The 21,482-nt window shown below is 43.3% G+C and overlaps 1 protein-coding gene across 1 annotated transcript in view; it reads left to right on the top strand.

Annotated features, from left to right (window-relative positions):
* EPHA4 (EPH receptor A4) overlaps nucleotides 1-21,482 on the top strand; it is a 103,631-nt gene that overhangs the window by 6,349 nt on the left and 75,800 nt on the right. The window lies entirely within an intron of this gene.

Below are 21,482 nucleotides of genomic sequence, written 5' to 3'. Positions count from 1 at the left end.
TGATAGTCACCAAAATGCGGATGAGTGCAAAGCAGTGCAGTTGAGCTACCATTGTTTGAAGAGAAATCTTTCAAGGGAACTTGGTTAAACACAGAAAATTCTGGCAAAGTTGACTTTGGATAATGCAGTAGATTAAGAACCAGTCTGGAAGGCAGGACAGGAGTTTTAGCTGGATTACTTTCCCACTTTAGGAAGTGGAAATCTTTGGTGTTTTACTTGTCACAAATTTTTAGCACTAAATACCCTTTGATATTTGACACTGCTGCCTTTGTTAAATATTTTCATTTCTCAGAGAGTCTCTATTGTCAGTTAAATAATAGAGGTGCTAGGATACTCTTAGAAATGCTAAAAGTCTCCACCCCACCCTCCCACACACACACCATCCTGTGTGCTGCAGAATTAGGGATTAAAGTTTGTATAAAAGACAGATTCACTTAAAAGGAAAAACCTCAATACCTATATTCTCTTTTCCTCCCTTTTCTGGATAGAGAAGCTGTAGAAGGTTAGGGAAGGAGAGAAGACAGTTTATAAATAAAATATCTTTAGCCTCTGCTTTGAAAGTCTTGCTCATGTAAGCATAAATTAAGATCAAACTTAAATGGTTTCTTGCACAGGTCAGTGAGCTTAATTTTTCTGGGTGCTGAATTGAAGGTGCTTAGCTCCTTCAGGGATTTGGAGCCGTGTTTTTAGAAAAGGTTCTTTGGAGTCAGTTGCCTCATCTTCTTGGTGTGTTTTTTACTAGAGCATTTTTATCATCTTGAGACTGAGAACAAGTTAGCAAAGCAAGTAACTGGCTGCTTTTGTGATGGACTCCTGAGAGAATGGGGTCTTTTGAATGTCCTACTTGATTTCTTTTAAATGGTAATTTACAGTCAATATAAAGTTCATTATTATGCATTGAAATTATGTTTTGGTAGGAAAGAACTGCTATGTGTGAACTTCAGCCTTAATTTCCTGAGTTTTTGCTCTATGACCTAATGTGTCGTAGTGGCAACAAAACTGCCATGAGCTGAAATTACAGAGGACTGAAGGACTAGCTGCACAATGACAGGGCAGCCTGTCTGGGGTAAAATACTGTTTTTTCTTGTTGGTTTTTCCATCCTGTGCGATGGAATCTCAAAAGCCTGTTTGTCACAAAGTGTGTGAACCTGTGGCTGTGGCACTGCCTGGGTGCTGGGAGCCATTGGTGGCTGGGGAGATGCTGTTAGTGTCTCACAGCTCAGTAACTTCTGAGCAAAGCTTCCTGACACCTTATCAGGCTGGGTTGTGAGAGGAGGAAGTGAAGTGAGGAAGCATTTATTGGTTTATTGCACAGAGATGATTCCACCTTCTCCCAAAGCCTATTAGGTCAATACTGGGGTCGCTCTGACTGACACAGATCATCCATTTTTCATGTCAGTGGCCCAGATGTGGTGAGCTGATTGTCCAACAAATCTTGTGTTGTTTGTGGGAAATCTTTTGATGTTTTGCTGATGGGCAGTGGTTATAGTGGCATGCTTTTAAATTCATTTTTGTAGTGTTGGACTAAACCTTGGGATGACTGTCAGCTAAAGGCTCTCAGCTGCATATGGGGACGTTTGGGCTCAGGAAACCCAATTCTCCATTTCCCAATTAAAAGGGAGATCAGGTGATGTCTTATTGACAAAGGTGTTAGAAATGCTCTGTCTCTTGGGCTCTCCAGAGTGAAGTTGGCCTGTGCTAGTCATTCTGAGAGTGTTTGAGCCAGCACATAATTGAAAGTGCTAAACCCATTTCATCAGCTGTTACTTGTGGTTTCCTTTTCTCACATTTGCCATTCTCCAGCCAGAACAGTTAACTGAGAAGCTCCTGATGAATTCATGAAGCTCAACAGAACTGTGCAGCTTCTCTCCAGTTTCCAGTGAGGCTGTTAAAGCAGTTTGGCCTTTGACACTACTGAATGAGGTTTCCTCTTTTCTTTCCCCTCTTAACTTAATCGTTTAGCTAATGTTCTGCTCTGACAGGTTTTTGGAGGATTCGTGTGGTTTTGATATAGAGGACTGGGGGCAGGGGAAGAGACTTTGAGTTTGGGAAAGGCTGTGAAAGGACGCTGGTCTGGGACGGGAGCTGGTGAGCAGGTTCCACCTCGATTGTTTTTCAATAGGTTGACTGTGGCAGGACAAATACAACGAAAGGTCAGAGGTTGTCCGTTTCCTCATCCATCTTCCCCTGTGATCCTAGGGTCAGAGTGAGGATTGATTAAGATCTTAAATGTTTAACAAAAGCTCAGTGGGCAGGAATAGTTTGGGCCAGTGGACTGGGGCTTTGCACTTGTTGGGAGATTCCCCAGTCTGTGTTGGAGCTCCTTGTCCTCTCCTGGGACCCGCTCCCTGCCACACAGTGCTGGGACAGACCAGCTGGCCCTTGGGTTGTCCTGCAGGCTGCTTCAAGTTCACTCACCCTCCCAGTTTTTAAATAACACGTTTTCCTTGAGATTCTTTTACCTAATTTCTGATGTGTGTGTGGGAAGCATAATGGAAAGTCTTTTCACATATAAAGTTCTTGTAGTGGGAGTTAATGACTTTCTGACCTCAAGTGGAATTTTTAAAAAATTGTGTTGGTGGTGTGGAGGTGTTTGAATGTGATGACAACAAGTTGTCCTTTCTCTGATTGCCTTTTTTTTCCCAGTTGACTTTATTGATGATAATTGTCTCACTGAACATCCATAAGTGTGTGTGTGTATGTATATATGCAAAAACCCGGGACAGGAAGGAAAAGGAGCTAAGTACTAAATCCATATTTATTTGGGAAGCTTCACAGGTGTGTCATGACAGTAGTTCTGCAAAATTGGTCCTAATGTGTAAAAATTTTAGGTGAGCTCTCATTCTTTGCTTGTAGCTGTGAATTAGATGCCAAAAAATTCCAATTTGCTGTTTCAACCACTGTTTATTCTCTCTCAAATGTTCTGTGTTGGTGGCTATCCATTTAGGAGAATATGAATGTGGAATATCATTGATGGAAGATGACTATCCCAAAGGGTGGCACATCTCAAGGCTAAGGCAATTAGTGCTTTAGGGCAAAGCTGAGACATAAAGTAATTTTAAACTTCACTTGTACACTTCATTGTTATGTAAATTGTTTTGTTACACATTAATAAAATGTGGTTTGGATTGAGTTACGATTTCCTTATGATAAAACACGTATCTTTCTAACTCAAAGGAGGAGGGGGGAAAACAAGCAGGAAGGGAGAAAAGACAGATTAAAGAAGCAATAGACTGTAGCCATCTGTGATGATTTTGATGCTGTGAAATTACAAATCTCAATTTTAGACCTGCCATTTAGTATAAATATGTGAGACAGTTGAGATTTTTACTGTGATATTGTAAAGGTTATGAGAGCCAACAGCTTTGTCTTCATCTACACTTGCTTTTTCCGAGTTGTGAATTGGCCAATTGGCAGAAAATCCAGTGTCATTTAAAATATGGCTCAGTCCTGGTTTCATATCACTGCTGTTTTTAGAATTTTCCTTGGAACTTTGATAAGAGCATCCCTAAGAAGTAATAATTTGAATGATAAGATTCTTTTAATCTTGGAGGCTTTGAAGAGTGGCTGTGATCATTGAAAGCAGCAGTTCAGTTTACATCAGAAGTGTTCAGTCTAATTATATGTTTTTCTGTGATAAGATTCTTGGATGGTGGGTTTTTTAAGGGTGGGGAAGTAATGTAATTTGTGTGTACTTTCCCATTTTAGTAATAACTTTTTTTGTCAAAATAGCACTGATGTACAGTCTGTCTGCACAAAAGGGTGATCAGAAGGGTGACTAAGACTGTGCAGATTTGAGATTTCAGGAGGATTTTTTTTCAGGTTGATTATTTTTGGCAGGGGAAAAAATGCACAGACTCAACATGTTACGTTTTGAAAGGAGCTGAGAAGACGGAAGCTACAGGCGAGGCCTGGGAGCGATGGTGAAACACAGTCTGTCTGAACCAAATTTAGTTGGTTCTCTTCTCTGCTGATTTGTGTCTGGTTATGTCATAGTCTCATGTAGCTCAATAGATCTTCCGAGGGTTACTCCCTCTGTGATTTTTCTTGTGCCACCTGCATTTCAAAATCTGCATTCAAATGTCATTGCAGGAACTCTGTTGCTTTTCTTTTGCCTGGCCTCCTCAGAAGTCAAGTTACAGTTGTCAAACAATTGTCCTTTCACTTGTTGCTTGGAGAAAGGCTGTGATTGCTTCCTTTTGAATTTCTGACAAGACTTCTACTATGGCACACGGGAGCAATATCTGGCCCTTATCCTCTGTGTGGTGAAAAACACAGTCCCAGAATCAAAGCCAGATGAGCTTTGTGGTGGTAACGAATTTCATGGTAGGTCTGGGTAGTCTTTTGTGGGACTTCCAGCCCATCTTCTGGTTTGTGTGTTCTTTTAGGATAAAAAAAAAAAAAGGCAACCCAAAATTCTAGACAACTTATCCTGTGTGTGATGAGTTCAGTGTTTAAATCTTGGCTGGGTAAGGGTTATTATCTGTCTAATAATATGCTCCACTGAGCTTGGTCTTTATTGTGCTTGTGAGTAGTGATTAAAGAAATGCTCAGCAGTACTCTAAGGTCTTTTGAGACTGCATCAAAAAGCCCCCCAAACTTGTGAGATAAATATCTTATCTGGTTTCCTCCCTTTATGTGACATCCTTTTCATATGTTGCAGGGAGCAGGTGAGGTCACACAGTTTTGTGAATCAGAGACAATTAACACTCCCATGACTAAACGGCCATTTTATGAATATTCAGAGCCTGCTTCACCTCCCTGGGAAGCAAAGACGTTCGTTCCCTTCTCCTTCCTCCTGCTAGAGACTGGGGAAGCTCTTCCTGTGAATGGGGATTGGCAGCTGTTGCTGCTTTGCCTTTTGCATGCAGCAAATTCCTCATTTACATCATTTGTATACACCCTCATGCAAAGTGGCACACCCATTTCCCCATTTCACAAAGGAGATAAGAGCTTCCTTTGGAAACCACAGCCAGAATCTTCTGTTTATGCAGAGCTCAAAAGATTTGGATTTTATGCAAATGAATTCTGGTTTGATATTTCTTTTTGATCTCTTTGTTTGAGAGGCAGGGTGATATTTGCTCAGTGGGCTCCTCGTGTCTTGACCATGGCTGGTTTGACCATGGCTGGTTGTCGCTCTGGGTGCCATGTGCAGCTCCCTTCCAGCTGGTGTGTGGGACAGTGCTGTGTCCCATGGCCACCTCTAAAACCACTGCTGGGTGTGGAAGTGCCTCTCCTCATGCCTGGAGGGGCTGCAGGCCCTTGGGTGTCATCTCCTCCAGATGTTCTCCAGCGGTCACCAAGCTCCTCTGTAGCTGCAGCCTGGCTGGGGGGAGATGAGGTTGGGAGGTGGGATCCCCTCTGGGCTCTAAGCGTGCACTTAAGGCATGAAAAAGCAGCATTACATTCTGACATTTCCTATGCTTTGGGCCAAGTACCTGCTCAGGCCTGGGCTCGTGCTCTCCTTTGCTGCCTGAGCTGGTCTGGGCCCATGGTTATAGTGTGGTGAAAAGGGGCTCCCAGCACTCGGGTAAGTAAACATGCAGAAATGCTCTGCTGTCTTTATTTATTGAATGAAAATAATCTGTGAGAAAAGTTCTGCTTTCTTAAGCCTCATGATTATATGAGAACCCATATTTTATTTTATTTTTGGTTTTAGTGGCTTTCTTTTCTTTTTAACTTTTCTTTATTTCAACTTTACTTGAAATTGCCTTTGGCTTGAAATAAAGCTGAGGCTCATTAAATGCTCCCAAAACACAGGCTTGTTCAGAATGGATTTGTTGAAAGGTTTATTGATATAAGTTAGAACACATGCTGCATGAATGTACTGTATTTCTTTAAAGGACTGGTTTTCATTTTGTGTCTTTATAAATCAGTGGTATGAAATTGGGACCCCAATCGTGTTGGAGCTACATCCTATAAGAAACCAGAAGGAAAAATATGGTTGTGGGGGGTTTTCATTTTTGTTGGATGTCCAATTAGTGTTTAACTTGAAGGTAATTTCACAGGGGTAGTAAACTGCGCAGTGTGAAACCTGGTGGCATAATTAAATGGAGGAAAGGCTCTTTAAAACAACAAAGGAACGTGCAAAAACTTTTCTTTTGTCCTAACAGTCACCCAGAAGGGGAGGTCATGCTGTTCAAAGTACAATATGGATGGGCTATTAAGGTTTGGAGGAAAAAAAGGCCCAAAAAAAGCTATACTATACAGTTGGTATTTGATTTGGCCCATTTAGGCATGGACGCCTAGAAAAAAAAAACCACTTGCTGGTCTGCTTTTTATACTTCCCTTAGATGGGTGGGTTTAAATCTCAGTAACGTTGAGCTGATCTGTACAAACCCACTGCAAGAGGTGTGCAGGGAAACAGGCTTTCTATTCACTGGGGGCCTGGTGCTGCACAGCTCAGGCTGGGAGGGGCAGCAGTTTCAGCAGCCTGGGCAGGAGGAGGAGGAGGAGGAAGGATGCTCCTGTGGTGCAGCAGCCAGAGGATGGAGGGATGAGCCTGGGTAACTTTCCCAGAGGCACACAGGATGTCTGTGACTGAGAAAAGACCAGAGTGAAGGCTGAATGTAGTGTCCTAGCTGCAGATAGCTTCTGCCCCTCCTCACTTGTCAAAAGTTTTTGCTCGCCTTTCCCTAATGAGGGACCATCTTACACATCCTTAAAACATCATTTGAGCTGAGGCAATCAATACCTATTGCTTCTGCTTGTATATGTGAAAGCTTTGTACAGCCACACTACAAAGCTGCAGTACAGTGTCTTAATTACCCAGATAATCCTGTTTGCTTGTATTTTTAAACTATGGAGCGCTGGGTAATTATTCAATTCTTAATAGAAGGCAAATGGCAATGTAAACAATAATTAGGATGTTAGACTAATGTGCTTCAAAGCAAATTGGATTTTTTTTCATGCCGTTCAGCATGAAGTCCCATAAAGCTGACAATTTAGTGGCAAGGAAGCAAGTTCCATTTTGCTTGTATTTTCTGGTGTTATCTCCTCATGCCTTGTTTCTGTGAATGAGTTTGCTGTGATGCTGCTGCCTGCTGCAGAGCAAAGGTCAGGCTGACAGTCAGCTCTCCCCATTTGCCTGTTCTCTCCTGCAGCTTTTTGTCCCCTGCAGCCGGGGGTTAGGGGTCAGCAGCATCCTGAATTCCCTCCTCTGCCAGGGCATGTGAGTGTGGAGGGGCACAGCTGGTGCTGCTGGTGTAGCTGGCACCGGGCTCAGTGGGTTGGGGCTGTCCCAGGGCAGGATCCAGAGGAGAGGGACCTGGCTGAGCTTGGTCACTTAAGCTCTTCCTGCATTTGGAAATTAAGACAGATCAAAACTACGGTTTATTATCTCCCTTAATTTGGAGACCACTCCTGGTTTTCATAGCTCATATTGGGATTTCCTCGGAGCATGGTGGAAGCTACAAACACTGATGCAAAACACTGAACTGATTTCTGTTCTGCCTGCAAAACTTGTGCAATGTGACATATTTCAGTACTTGCCTAGATCGTTAATTAAACCCTGCCATTTTATCCATCCCTCATTTGAGTTTGGCCCGTGACTGAAAGGCGAGTGTTGGTAGCAAAGGCGTCAGTCAATAACTCTGCTGCTTCCCGAAATACTTCAATAACGTCTCTGTCACACCGAGGGTTTTGTCTGGCCTTCACTGTGTGTTCTCGGCTGCCTGAAGGGATTGAACAATTGCCTTTATTTTCCCCATTATCAATGCTAAGAAAGGCCAAAATGTTCTCCAGTGTTGATGCTGAATTACAGAAATTGAATTACAGAAATTTAATTTTAAATACATTTTATTCTTCTCCTAAGAAGTGCGTGTGCGGGGGAATCAATGGAACATTTCCAGAGGTTATGGCTGAATATTTTTGCTACAAATACAGGCTATCTTTATATTAAAGTGTGCACTTAGAGGGTGTGGATTTTCTTATTTTAAATCCCAGAGGGTTTTTGCCAGGCCACATTTTAATAACCCTAATTAGCAAGTCTGTCTTTCCATACATCAAACATCTGTCTGGGGAGCTGAAGAATACCTGCGAGTGCCTCTGTGAATTTGGGGCTTGAATTCATTTGTTTTCAGTTTAAGTTTTTCTGCTGCTGAAAAAGACATCGCTGCTTTGAAAGCAGTTTCCTTTTGAAGTGTCCAGCCTGGCAATGACTAAGCAGCCAAATTAGCATGTTAAAAGGAGCGGATCAATACTTTCTCTTCCCTGATGTCTGCTGGGGCTGGGTGTTGGCAGCCCTTGCTCGGGGTCTGGGCAGCTGCACCCCGGCATTTCAGGGGTGCCATCATCAATAGTGGTGTGGGGTGTGTCAAGCTGAGGCTGCTTGATCTGGTGCCCAGGCTCTTTCAAGGATGGTGATTTGAAAACGGATTTGAGGGAATTGATAGCTTTGGGAAGATCAGACAGCTTGTGTAATTATAAACAGGATTAGAAGGAAAGTGGAGGGAGAAATAGGAGATCAATCGTGGGACACAAGTTGGCTGAACTCCTCTTCTGCTGCTGGAGTTTTGTTGTACTTAGGTGCTGTGTGTAGAAGATTTCTTTGGGCTTTTTGAAGAGACAAGTAAACACCAATTAAAAAGAGGGAGTGTGGGCAGTCCCTGGTGTTTCACAGAAATGCGTGGAGGCAGCGGCTGCTGGATAAGTGTAGCAGGAGATGCTTGGATGCAGCTGTGTTTGCCAACAAACTGCAGAAGGTGGTTCTGGCTTCCCGGTGTGAGCCCAGCCCGTGTGCCCCACGCTTGCAGGCACCCTGCGGGAGCTGCCCGGGCTCTCTCCTGGCCTTGGCTTCTTTGCCAGGCTCCTGCTCACCGACACTGACCTCCCTAAGCCTGCGGGAGCTGCCCGGGCTCTCTCCTGGCCTTGGCTTCTTTGCCAGGCTCCTGCTCACCGACACTGACCTCCCTAACCCTGCGGGAGCTGCCCGGGCTCTCTCCTGGCCTTGGCTTCTTTGCCAGGCTCCTGCTCACCGACACTGACCTCCCTAACCCTGCGGGAGCTGCCCGGGCTCTCTCCTGGCCTTGGCTTTCTTTGCCAGGCTCCTGCTCACGGACACTGACCTCCCTCCCTGGGCGCTGGCAGAGCCCAGGGTCTGTGCCCTGAGGAGGGACACCCCGGCCTTGGCAGTGGGGGAGCACTAAAGGTTCCTCCTCTGTTAAAACAATGAACAGATGATGGCAGTAATGAAAATGGCTCTAGAGCTGTTCTGAAATGGAGACTGTTTCTTGAGAGGCATCCTGCGGTCTCGTTTACCAGCAATACCAGAAGATAGCAGAGTTCTGTTGCTGTTTCTTTTTAGTGGCTTCAGCATTTGCATCTTGCACATCTGCCAGCCTTCCCTTAATCTCTGAAGTACCCTAACACAGTTATTAGGTTGACACATTTTGTCCACTTGTAATTAGCTCGTGGATGTTCTCGTTTATTTTTGTGGTGATCAGTAGTGTCCAGGGTAGAGCTAATAAGACAGCTGAAATGAGGACCAGGTCCCTGTGTGCACTTCACCTGCTCATTAATCAAGGACTCTGCAGTTAATGAGCGTAATTTCCAGGTAATATTTAATCTTAGAGTAGCAATAGTTACACTTAATGTGAAAGAACTTCTTTTGTGGTTTGTTGCTGAAGTCATTCCCATGGCAAGTTAGAAACTTCTGCTACTCCCAGGTGCAGTTCTGTCAGGCTGGCCCAAATTTGGGCTTCTGCCAAAAATCCATACAAGGTGAAAATACTGGATCTAAGTATTTAGGCTGGACATGACATCTCAGTGGATGCTGCGTGCAACACATGTGCCTACAGACGTGGCTGATAAGGTAGAGTTTTGTCATGCTTTGAGGTTCAAAGGCCTTTCTACGTGGGGAAGAAAGTTGAAAGCAATCAGCTAAAGGGGTGTAGTCCGTGTATATAACTGAAGGTGCATCACTAATTACCGCAAGACTGTTTCCATCCTTTTCATCTGAATCTACCCCTGTGCAGATCCTTTATCCATTTAGTTGATTCACCTTAAAGTTCTCAGTGGTTCTTTGAAGATGTGCTCTTGGTGCCCAGTTTTAATGTGCCCAGAATTAATGCACTTGGTAACCTTGAATTCAACACACCCAATAGCTTGGGAAAGTGAGCTCAAAGAGTTGTGGGCACTGTGAAAGCACCCATTTGTAGCTTTAGGATTCTTTAATTTGGGAGAGCAAAATCTACCTACAGTCACAGCAGCAGAAGGGAAAGGAGCACAGCTTTGCCGAGGAGGGAGCCTGGCCAGCTCCAGGAAGGGGCAGGAGCCCCTGTCCACTGTGGAGGAGCAGCGCTGGCTGTGACAGAGGCTGGTGGAGGTGCCCTGTGGGTCGGTCCAGCACTGCAGGGACCTGCCCATGTCTTACAGGAGTGGAGCAGTCCCAAGAGCAGTATGTGGCCCTATTATCTCATCTCCTTCCCATTAGGCTGTGCTGAGGCGGTGACTGTGCAGAGCTGGTGTTTTTATTCGCAATGAACTGTAATTGGGGTATGAGAGCGTGCAAAAGGAGATCCCCACCCTCTTTCCTGTTTGGTTGGGCATTGGTTTGCCTGTCTGTGAAATCAGATGACCCTGCTGCTCTAACTTGTATTGAGTTTTTAGCAGTTCCCAGCTCACTGTGGGGATATTGGGGGCAGGAATTCTGCCTACTGTATTCCTCTGCTTCTTTAAAGGTTGCCACTAACTCCTCTTTCTTGTGGCTGTGTGTTTAGCTAGCCTTTTGCAGTAATGCTAATTTGACCTCTCTATACACCTGTATTAAAGTTTGAGTCAAAAATGTAGCGTAGCAAAGGAGAGACATTTTTCCGTGGGATTGTTGAGCTCTTTGAGAATGCCGAATGACAAAGTTAACTCTTGTGCAAACATTGCATTTTATTTGACTTTGTAGTTTGCCCTTTGAAATACAAACATATTTGTGTCAATCAGCAAGTCTCCTTTCCGGAGTTCTGGTTGACCCTGTGGAAAGAAATGTGACTGTGCAATTATTAAAGGTGAGGCCTTCCCTTTAACAAATGCTGAGTAATTGCTATTCACTCCTTTCTGTGCCTGTGCCATAAATGACGGTGAACTGCCCTTCAGCCTGGCTAAATAACAAGGAAGATACTTGTTTGGAAGGAATAATGCTTCAGAAATTTGCTATGTGTCAGAAGTATTGTGTCACAGGGACTTTGTAGGTAGGAAAAAGGTTGTCTGTCTCAGCTTAGAGTGCAAGAACCTTAGTTGGGCTTTAAAATGCAATTAGGTCAAATACTTTACCTATGTCACTCAAAACTAGTAGGGGTTGTCAGAGTATAGAAGAGGGCAGAACTTGCCCATTATAAAAAAGTATGTAGTGTATATGGAGTGCAATACTCTGACAATTTACCTACAATTCTTCATGATTAAAAGGATAAGAGTTCCTCCTCTCCAGTGTGTTGGCAGGAATTGGAAAAAGGCTCCTAATGTTTCCAAGGATTATTTCCACAGTCTGGAGGCTTGGCCCTGTTTGATGCCACTGCTCTTATTGATTTTGTCCAGGGAAGTTCTCAGCCAGATAGTGAGGCTATGGATGAGTTGTGTCAATGAAAATTAGACCTTATTACTATTTTTGGAAAATAGCCCCTGTCCTCTGCCAGGTATTTTCTTCTTACTGTTTTATTAATGTAAAAACCTTCAGAAGAGCCATAAGTATGGCATAAATTCAAGTTTATTAATCATTACTGATGCTTTATACTGATGCTTTATTGAGATGCCCAGTGCTGATTTGACCTGTGTCTTCTTTCTGTATTAGGTTCTAATTTCTATGTCTTCAGTCAGTCTGTCTGTGATTTCTCAAAAAAAAAATTGTTTATTGCCTGAGTTTAGCATCATGAGGCTTGCAGGCAGGCTTTCAATAACAAATAAATTCTCATGCTAAGGTAAGGGGAGATAAATTTTTGAGAGCACCTCGCAAAGGAATTTTTCAGAAAGTAGTAGATTCTGTTTTACCTATTCACATCAACAAGCTTATTTTGGCCTTACTCCAGAAGGAAATAATTGAAACACTACACATTGGCTTTCTAAGTAGTCCAGAGCTTGATTGATGGATTTGTAGCCCTTAAGCAGGCTTAAGAGACTAAGGTATCCCTTCTGCCTATGTTAGGGCTTACTGTCCAGTTCACTTTTAGTAGTTCAAAGGTTGGAATTGCTTACAATTGAAGATACCTTGAAATGTCTCACCTTTATTCTTTAACCAGAGGTGCACAGAATTTGGCTGTAAAGATAGAGCTGATAAACAGGGCAAGAAAAAAAAAATGGGTTTAAATTGCAAAACCAAAAGATTAGGCTAGACCCAAGGGAAAAAAAAATTACTGAGATCTGTAGTGCCAGTGCAGATTGCCCAGGAATGTGGGGGAATCTCAGTGTCAGAGGATTTTCAGAACAAGTTAGACATCCAGTAGCATGATTTAACTACATGTTATCCTCTGTGGGGCTGGGAATAGGCTGACTGGGAGCATCCTTACCCGTGTCTCCTGTGATAAGTGCTCTTGTACAGTTGTTGTGGATCACTGTTGTCTTACAGGTGAAAAGCAGCTCTTGACGTCTGACCTAGAAAGACAGATTTGATCATGCTGTCTCCTGGCTTCTTTCCCTCAAGAGAAACTTTTTCAGTCTGAAGAGGTCTCTTGGCTGCTAGAGCTCTTGCTATGCTGTTCAGCTTTCCAGTTTAACTGGCTACTTCCAGCTAAACAGAACCTTCTTGAGGTGTCTTGGATAACCCTCTCTGCTGGTTCAGTCCTTCGTGGAGCCAGAGGGATCCTGGACAGGCCCTGGCTTTTCCAGTGAATTGTGGCCCTACATATGAGATTCATAGTTTCATTTCCCTGCCCTTAGTATCCCCCTGAGCATCTGAGCCATGGCAGTGATGGAGAATGCCAGGGATGCTGTGGAGTAGCCGTGAGGAGCTCTGCCTGGCTCACCTGGAAAGGGGAGCACAAGTGCTGCTGCTGCTGCCTGGCTCCTTGCCCTGGCCCTGTTGCAGCAGCACTGCTCCCCTTGCTCTGGAGCCTCCTGGGCACTCGGTTCAGCCCAGAGGAGCTGTGTGCAGCGCAGGTGCTGCTGCTCTCCTTGCTTTGCGTGTCTGTGCTGGACTTTGGCTGAATTTTGCGTTCCCTCCTGTGCACCTGAGACACTTGGCAGATGTGTCTCAGCCTGCTGAAAGATGCTCCCCTTATGCCAAAGGAAGCCTTCTCTTTGAATCCAGGTTGGTTTTAATGTGGACCACATGTGCTCATGTAAAAGTTGAATAAACAAGTAACTCCTGAGGAGATATTGTCTGCTCAGGTGCAGTCCTATATCTGTTAGGATGTGGAGAAGGGATATTAAAATTGTTTACGAGGTCAGAGCTATAGTGAGCCTTGCACCACCTTTGAGTTATGATATCATTACCTGAGCTGCAGGAACCAAGAAATAAAACCTTTTACAGTGAAATGTGAGGAGTGCTTATGATTTTGAAGTATAGAGAGGCAGAAAAATGTGCATTATGTCCTAGTACCTTTTTTTGTTTGTTTGGGGTTTTTTTTGGTGGTTGTTTTGGTGTTTTGTTTTGGGTTTTTGTTTATTTTGTTTTATTGCATGGTTTTGTTTTTGCTTTCTGGTGACACATATAGAATAGATACAGCATTTGCTAATGTTGGTGGTAGAGAAATGCTCTTTTTAGTAGTTAATTTCTTTTTTAGGTCACACTAGGAAAAATGCTCCTTCCTAAAAGGAATAAATTATTCAAGTTTATGTAAATAAACACGCTATTATTTATCTGCCTGGTACCTGCACTGTTGCAAGTCCAATCACTTGTTTTCATTTTCCACGCTGTGCTTCCTGTCCTTTCTGTGAACAGGTTTTTTTCTGCCCTGGAGAAGGAGCCATTATTACATTCATGCCATATGAAAAGTTGTACCTAAAACACTGAGGGGATAGAACAGAGGTTGCTGAAGGAACATTGATTAAGCTGATTATCCCCAAAAATATGACAGCAGCTAGCAGCTTACATCTTTTATGTGACCCACTAGCTGTTTTTCAAGGACTGAAAGCAGTTGATGCTCTATAGGTAGTGATCTATCAAAACATATTTTGACAGTTTTTGTATTGTCCTGCCTAGATACTTGTCTCATAATTTACTTTGATGGAATTAAATAGCACTATTATGAAGTTATGTATCTGCAGAGCAAGAAAGAAATTAAAAGCCATGAACAAGAGAGAAGGAAGTGTAGATGTAAAAACTGAATGAATGTGGGCTATCAAACAAAGCTGTGCTGTGGACAGCAGGAGAGGCAGCAGAGATTGTCCTGGGAGAAACTGAGACAACTGCCACGCAGTTAACCAGTATTTAGCAAAGTTAACTCTCGGTTTCTTTAGAAAGTGGATTTTGTGGTCTTGCTGGTCTGCGTTTATGTCAGTGACTTGCATCAAAACTTCCTCAAGTCAGAACATCTGTTGCGGCCAATGGAAAGATTCCTCTTGACTTTAATGTGCTTTGGATCAGGCCCAAAATGCAAATAGTTTTTCTCTCATCCTTTGAAGTCTTTAACATTTCATGGGCTCCCTTATGTTATTGGTAATTTGCACCAGAGGTATTTTGCATGCAAATGAAATTTTGGCAGTAACAATGACTGCATTGGTGAATATGCATGTAGGTGTATCAGTAAAGCAAATTTTACTTTTCAGTGTATCAAACTAAAAATTTATTTGTAACAGCGAGTTGTTCACAGTATCTATAGCTGCAATCAAATGTATTGACAAATGCATGTAAAAGATTGTATAAAACTGTCAAAGTACATTTTGATGCATCTGTATAGAGCCAATTGATTTTTCCTTTTTTTTTGTGGCTTGTGCAGGCTAATACATGTTTTCTATATGAAACTGGCATTTGTCACTAACTTCATAAAGCACTGTGGATGTCATAAATTTGAATACTGTAATTGAACCTGAATTTACTGTGGATTTATTCAGCAGATCAAAGAGTAGCTTCAACCTACAACACTAATTTTGTTTGCTGGTATAAACTCCTGAGCTTAGGGAAGTGCCAGAGAAAGACTATTCCTTTGAAATATGTGAATGTGAGCAAATAATTTGGTTTCTAGATTTTAATAAAATTGGAAATATATTTTTAAGCTGAGGGCTCAGGTTGATTTTAGTGTAAACATTCTGAAGTTTTAGTCATAAAGACCATTGTAATGCTCTCACGGGTGAGTGCAATACCAGTGCAATAAAATATGACAAGTTTGCAGTGCCCCTGTTTACCTTGTATTAGGAGCTCACTTTCTCATGTGAGGTGGGTGCTCTGCTCCCCAGTCCTGTTGAGTAAACCTTATCTGAAAAACACTGAGCCCTAATGAGGGCAGCATCTTCTTGTCATGGGTTGTCACCTGTCCTGCCCACTGGGATGCTCTTCCTCTTTTAAAATTCATCCTTTCAGCCTCATCTGCCTGGTTTCACCTGGTGCTGAGCCAGGCAGTTCTGCCTGAGCCCTGCTTTGCAGAGCAGCGCTGCTCATCCCGCAGGCTGGCTGAGCTCTGGCCCTGGGGCTCAGCCCTCCCTGCTCCTGCAGCAGCCAGCCCTGCCTGTCCTGCCTGCACTTCAAGGGCACCGCCAGCCAGTGCCTCCCAGGAGAAAGGGGAAAAACAATTTGTGTTTCTAATTGCTCTGAGATATGATTATGAGCATCTTTCCACAGGAAAAAAAAAAAAATGTCTGCTAAATAGAGTAGTGCAGGAAGGGCTTGTCAGTGCTGTTGCTGTTGGGAGATTACCATGTATGACTGGAAATGTAAAGAGTTAGTCACTCTTTTTGTACCCCAGGCTGTTATTTAATGCTCTTGCTGGGAATGCCATTGCAACAGGGAGGGATTAGCAGGAAATTAAGGGCTGGGGTCAACAGTGATGTTTCCCAAGTGGAGAGAAAGGATGTGTCACCTGGCAGTGCCCAGAGTCCTCACCTGAACTGCAGGGATGGTGCCCATGGCAGGGCTTGGCTGTGGGAGCTTCTGTCTGCTCCACTGCATCTTTTTGTGTAAGAAAGAAGCACATAAATAATCAAAACCCGAATGAGGTCTTTTGTAGAATTCTAGGTGATTACCCAGCTCATAAAAACCCCAGTTGCCAAAAATACTTGTCCGTGGAAAGCCTTTAAAGGAAAGAAGAATCTTTCTGGTCCTCTGTTTAATTTTGCATTGATTTTAACCAAGCTTCATTTTGAAAAAGAGGAAAGGCAATGTGCAGGTGCCTTAAGGAAGCACAGAAGGAGGTAGCATTGCAAGTCACAGTATGTTGCTGGTGGCTTGACTGGGACAAGGTAACTCTAGCAAACTGATGCTCAGGCCAGCAGGGGCTGGACTAACACTAGTTCTGGTCCAGGCAGTGCTGATGGGAAGGGCAGGAGGAGCGGGGCTGAGGACAGGCTTTGCTGGAGAGCAGATGTGGAGATGCTGTAGAGCCCAGCCTTCCCACGGGGCTGCTCCCAGCCCCAGGCACCAGAGCCTTGCTGCCCCAGCCCCTGCAGTCCCAAGGGCAGGAGCAGAGGGCCCAGCAGGCTCTGTGGCCCTGGGCAGCCAGTGCCAGCCAGCACGCAGCAGCAGCAGCCCCGGGCTGCCCCGTTCACTCCTGGAGCTCCTTGAGCAATCTCCTGCTTCAGAGGGCACCGCTCTGGTGCCTCCAGTTCCCTGCACTGCAGGGTGGTGCCTGAGCTCCACTTTCCCTCCTCAGGGCACAGCCTCAGGAATGGCTTCGGGACAGCGGGAGGGAGGGTGCAGTGGCATCTATTCAAATCCTCGCTGCTTTGAGCTCCTCTGCTCCAACCCAGGCTGGGGAGGTTTGTGTTTCATGGGCCATTCCATTTGTTTAAACATGCTGCTTGTATTTTCTGCAGGCAGGCGGAGCCCCAAAATATTACATAGTGTGGACTCTTTAATACAATGAATTTGAAGGGTTACTTTGATATGAGCTGCATAAGCAGAGACTAGGAGTTGCTTCATTCCTGGCAGAGGCTTGGTGATAGATACTGGCCCGGGGTATCTAGTTAATTTTTGAACTCTAACTCCATCCAAAGTTAAAAGCTGATCCCAAACTGCTGCTGACATCTGCCATCTAAAACTAGGTGGTTAAATCTCAACCCATCGGCTTTGGTGGTTCATGGCCACTGCTCAAGCTGTACTGTGACACCCAAGCATGCTTGAAATTCACCTCACAAATGTGCTGTTGTGTTCCTGATTCACTGCCACCCCTCTAAAGAGTCAGCAAGTGACAGTGGGTGCAGTGAGAGCTGGGCTCTGTCCGAATTAGCATTCCAAAATAAGTGTGAGGTATTGCCCAATTAATATACTCTGCATTACCTAAGACCATGAACAGCCTCTTTTGTGAGGACCGAAGTTGTCTTTATAAAGAAATAATACAAAGATGTGTTTAAATATGCATGGAATGCGTATTGGTTATTTGAAACACTAAAAAAGCCTTATTATTTTGAAGACCAAGGCCAGTTGTTTTATTATATTGAGTCTTAGAACATCTTTGAAACTTTTCAGCTGGGTGCAAGTCTAGAATGAGAATGTTCTCTTAAGGCTAAATCACATCAAGTTGTAAGCAGTATTCTATTGGCAGTGCAGGGGGCAGAATGGAAAGAGGAGGATTGTCCACCCAGTAATGAGAGAGGTTTAAAATGCAGAAATTAGGGGTTTACATGGTGTTTGTTCTCTTCTACAGTTTGGGATGGGGATTGTTTGGTTATTTAATTTTTTTTTTTTTAAGCCCACTGGAGAATCATTCGAGGCTTGTTTTCACTGCCAGGAGGGATGTGCTTTGCCTCTAGGATGTGAGTGACAGTGCCCACTTAATTCTCTTTAAAGGGTGGGATTGATAAAGCAGCACACAGCGTGCAGGCAGTGCAGTGCTGATAGCTGACCTCTCAGGCATCCTGTGGTGCACAGACCTGGTTTCTTGTGAGGCTTCCCAGTGCACAGCCCTTGGCTCTGCTTCTCCTGCCTTACAACTTTTCTATCAGTGAAACCCCACTGATAGAGGAGTGGGAATTTCAATTTGCTGTTTAATTTTATGGTGATATCAGGGTGAGGAGACTCAGACCATGCATTATGAGGGCGGTTTTATGAGAGCAGTGATCAGGCTGTTGAGTCATTACATCTACTTTACTCTTTGGATTTTAATTGCTTTATGGAGCTTGTTAATTTTTGTTTCATTTGCTTGTAACTTATGAGAGGTAGTTGTCGTTATCAAAAACTTCCACCAGCTCTTTCATCACTAATTCTCTATGGTACCACAGTTCTTAGAAACTCGCAAGCAGGATTTTATCCCATGTGGATATTACATTGTGGCTTCAAAAACAGCATTGTGTTTTATTTTGGCTTGTTTTCCTCTCTCAGTTACTAGGAACAGATATAACACTCAGAACAGTGTGAGTAATAAGAAGAACTTCTTAAATATCAACTAATGTGGAAGATAAAACTACCAAGGTGATGTATTTGTAAGTGCAAGCAGTAGTAAAGCCATATGAGAAGTCATTATCTCCACATTTTTTAAATCATTTGTTGAGATGTATGTTGCTGTTTATTTAAAATACCCTTAGTACAAAGCTCCTGGGAATACCAGTTAGAATGTGGTATGCAAGTCTCTGTGTACAGGGGTTTCCATGGGCAGCTGTTCTTTGACCTTGCCCTACATGAGGAGTTTCAGGCTTTCATTTCTGGATTACTGACCATCATCTCTCAGTATCATACATTCACCTTGGCTTTCTCAAAATGCACTGGCAAATCACATTGCATTAATGGAAAATGCCGTGGCCTAGAAAGCAGGTTTTACTGCTGACAGAATGGGCTGATGAAATCTGGGCTGGTAAGGTATGCTATTTTTGACTCTGAAAAGTAACATTTTCTGAAGGTTTGCTGAATGCAGTAATGTGATTTCATGTTCCTCTTTGTTAGCTATCTCTAGCTGCTGGTGATGGTAATGGATGTTAATGTTCAACATTTAATCAGCTAAGGTATGTCTGTCTGCTTTTCTTTCTCACAATCTGCAAGGATTGTTATCAGCTCTGTGTGTTTTCTAAGAAGTCAAAAGCAGCTTAGAGAAGATGAACAGAGGTCTGCTAAATCCATTTTAGAAGCCCATGAGTACAAATGAATGATTATGTGAAAAAAATTCAGTCTTCCCTCTGACTGAAGAGGTGCTTGCAGTAACTGTTGGCTTGCACTGTCTTCCTCCAACCTTGCCATGACCATTTAGTGAGGTCTGATTCAGACAAATTTCCACAATCTCTAGGTTTTATTCCCTGCTGACACTGGAATATTTGGATATCTGTTCAGACACAGAATTTACTTTCTAATTAGCACATCAAGTGCTCTGTTTTCCTTATATATATATATTTTTTTTTTTCTTTTTTTGAAGGCCACAACCTCTTGTCCCAGTCTGGGCAGGTGAAATTTCACGAGCACTTCATCATGGCTCAAGCATCCGGACACGCCTTTCTGATTGTCATTCATATCCCATTCATATCCGCCTGCCAATGCCTCTGGCATTTGCTGAGTTCACGTTTCCATCTGATTTACTGCAGAACATTTTGTTTAGCGAGTCTCTAACACACACTGACAGGGAAGTCCCCCTCAAGAAGCTGAACTAATGATAGCCTCATCTTCTCTTTCTTCAGGTAGAGGCTAAAAAAATCAATCTGTTGGTACCTGTGCTTTAGACTTTGCACTTATGGAGAATTCTTGAAAGTTGGAAACTTTGACCTTGAATCTGTGAGTGCTCTGAATTGCAAATGCTCTTTGTCACGGGCTCTGTGCGTAACAAGGCGGAGGAGCTGAGGCAGCCCTGTGCTCCCCATTGCAGAATTTCCAGTGCAATTGGGTTATGAGTCAGCAGCAGCTCTCTGTGAGTTTTCAGGTAACCACTGAGCTGTCTGGATGCTGGGGCTGCTCCTTGACAATATTTCTGGGAAACCGTTTAATATCCCAGAGCATCTGCTCTGTCTTTTGGCCTTGGCTTCTTTGGTGCATGCCTGACTAAAGTCACTAAGTGTTTGCAATACCAAAATCCACTTAATGTTGGCAAAAGTGATTCATATGGGTCTTATAAAAGATTCCTTATCTCCCATGGGTTGGGTACAACTGCAAAAATAGCCCTAAGTGTCTCATTCAGAAAACGTGAGCAAATACATAAGAATAAAATATAGTAAAAATCCCCTTCTCCTCTCTTCCCCCAGTTGGTTGCTGATCTCATGTATTTGGGGCTCTGCCTGGCACAGTGCAGATTTACTGATCCATTAATGGCTGCTGTTTGGCTGCACCTCCACATAGGAAAATTATGTCTAGAAAATAAACTTGGCACATCAGACATGCCATAACTAAATCATTGCAGCCAGCACATTTCCTCCTGTTCTGCTTAACTGCCTCAAGTTTTGATTATGTACAAATTTAATGGTTTGGTTCTGCGAGAAAATCTGGGGTTTGTTTATTTAAATTTATATTTCTTAATGAATGCATGCAAGAGAAAGTGCTAAGTAATTACAAGTGAGGAATATGGAAAACTGCTACGCTGAGCTGAACATTAGTTTTGGAAAGTACAGGCTCTCCTATGGTTTTTTAATAGTTTAGTAAAAATGTTGGCAAAAAAGTGACAAAGTGCTTGCAAATTCAAGCAGATGGTGGTCCCTGAAGGACTCCTTGCTGGAGCAACCTAACAATCCTCTGGGAACTCAGTTTTGATGGTTAAAGGCAGAGTGCAAGTAACCCTTCTGTGTGTGGCCATAGGTGGACAGTAGGGCTGCTCTAGAGGATTATCCATCTGTAGTCGTAAGGTGCCTCACTGTATAAAACTCAGCAGTCAGAGGAACACCAGGAAGACAATGAAATTTTGCAAGGTATTTCTACTTCCAGAAGACCCTGCTGGTAGTTGACAGAGGCAGAGAGAAAGGGGAAAAAAAAATCCATTTCTGCCTCAGCTATTCTGTCTTGGCTGAAGGTGGGAGTGGAGGTTACTCTGTGTGACTTTGAGATCTCTTGAAACATGAGAAATATATGCTGAAAAAAGATAGTCCTGCATACCCAAGCAAATTTGTTTAACTTCTGTAAGATCACCATGTCAAGAGCATTTTAAAACCTCGCTCTCCTAAGCCATCTTAGATACAATTGGGATGTTGGTGATAGCATTTTGTTAATTGTTGAGGCAGAATTAAGTCTTGATATGGTTTAGTGAGAGTAGATAAAGCAGTGCTCATAAGAGCTCTGAGCTGATAGCTTATCGGATCAGGAAGAGCGGGAGGTGATCCGGGCGGACGTGAGTCACGCGCCAGCTCCAGCCTTGCCACCACACTTCTTTGCTGGAGTAAATTTTTGTGGCCTGGACTGAAGTCAGCGGTGCTTTTGGCCATTTCTAAATAGGTCCATGGTTACCACAATTAATTTCTTTATTATCTTGCACTAATTTACGTATTGTGTAGATATTTGAATAAATAGC

Source organism: Taeniopygia guttata, chromosome 9, assembly GCF_048771995.1.
Source record: "Taeniopygia guttata chromosome 9, bTaeGut7.mat, whole genome shotgun sequence".
NCBI lineage: Eukaryota > Metazoa > Chordata > Aves > Passeriformes > Estrildidae > Taeniopygia > Taeniopygia guttata.
Note: the sequence above shows the minus strand (reverse complement) of the source record. Positions and strands in the feature narration are given on the sequence as shown.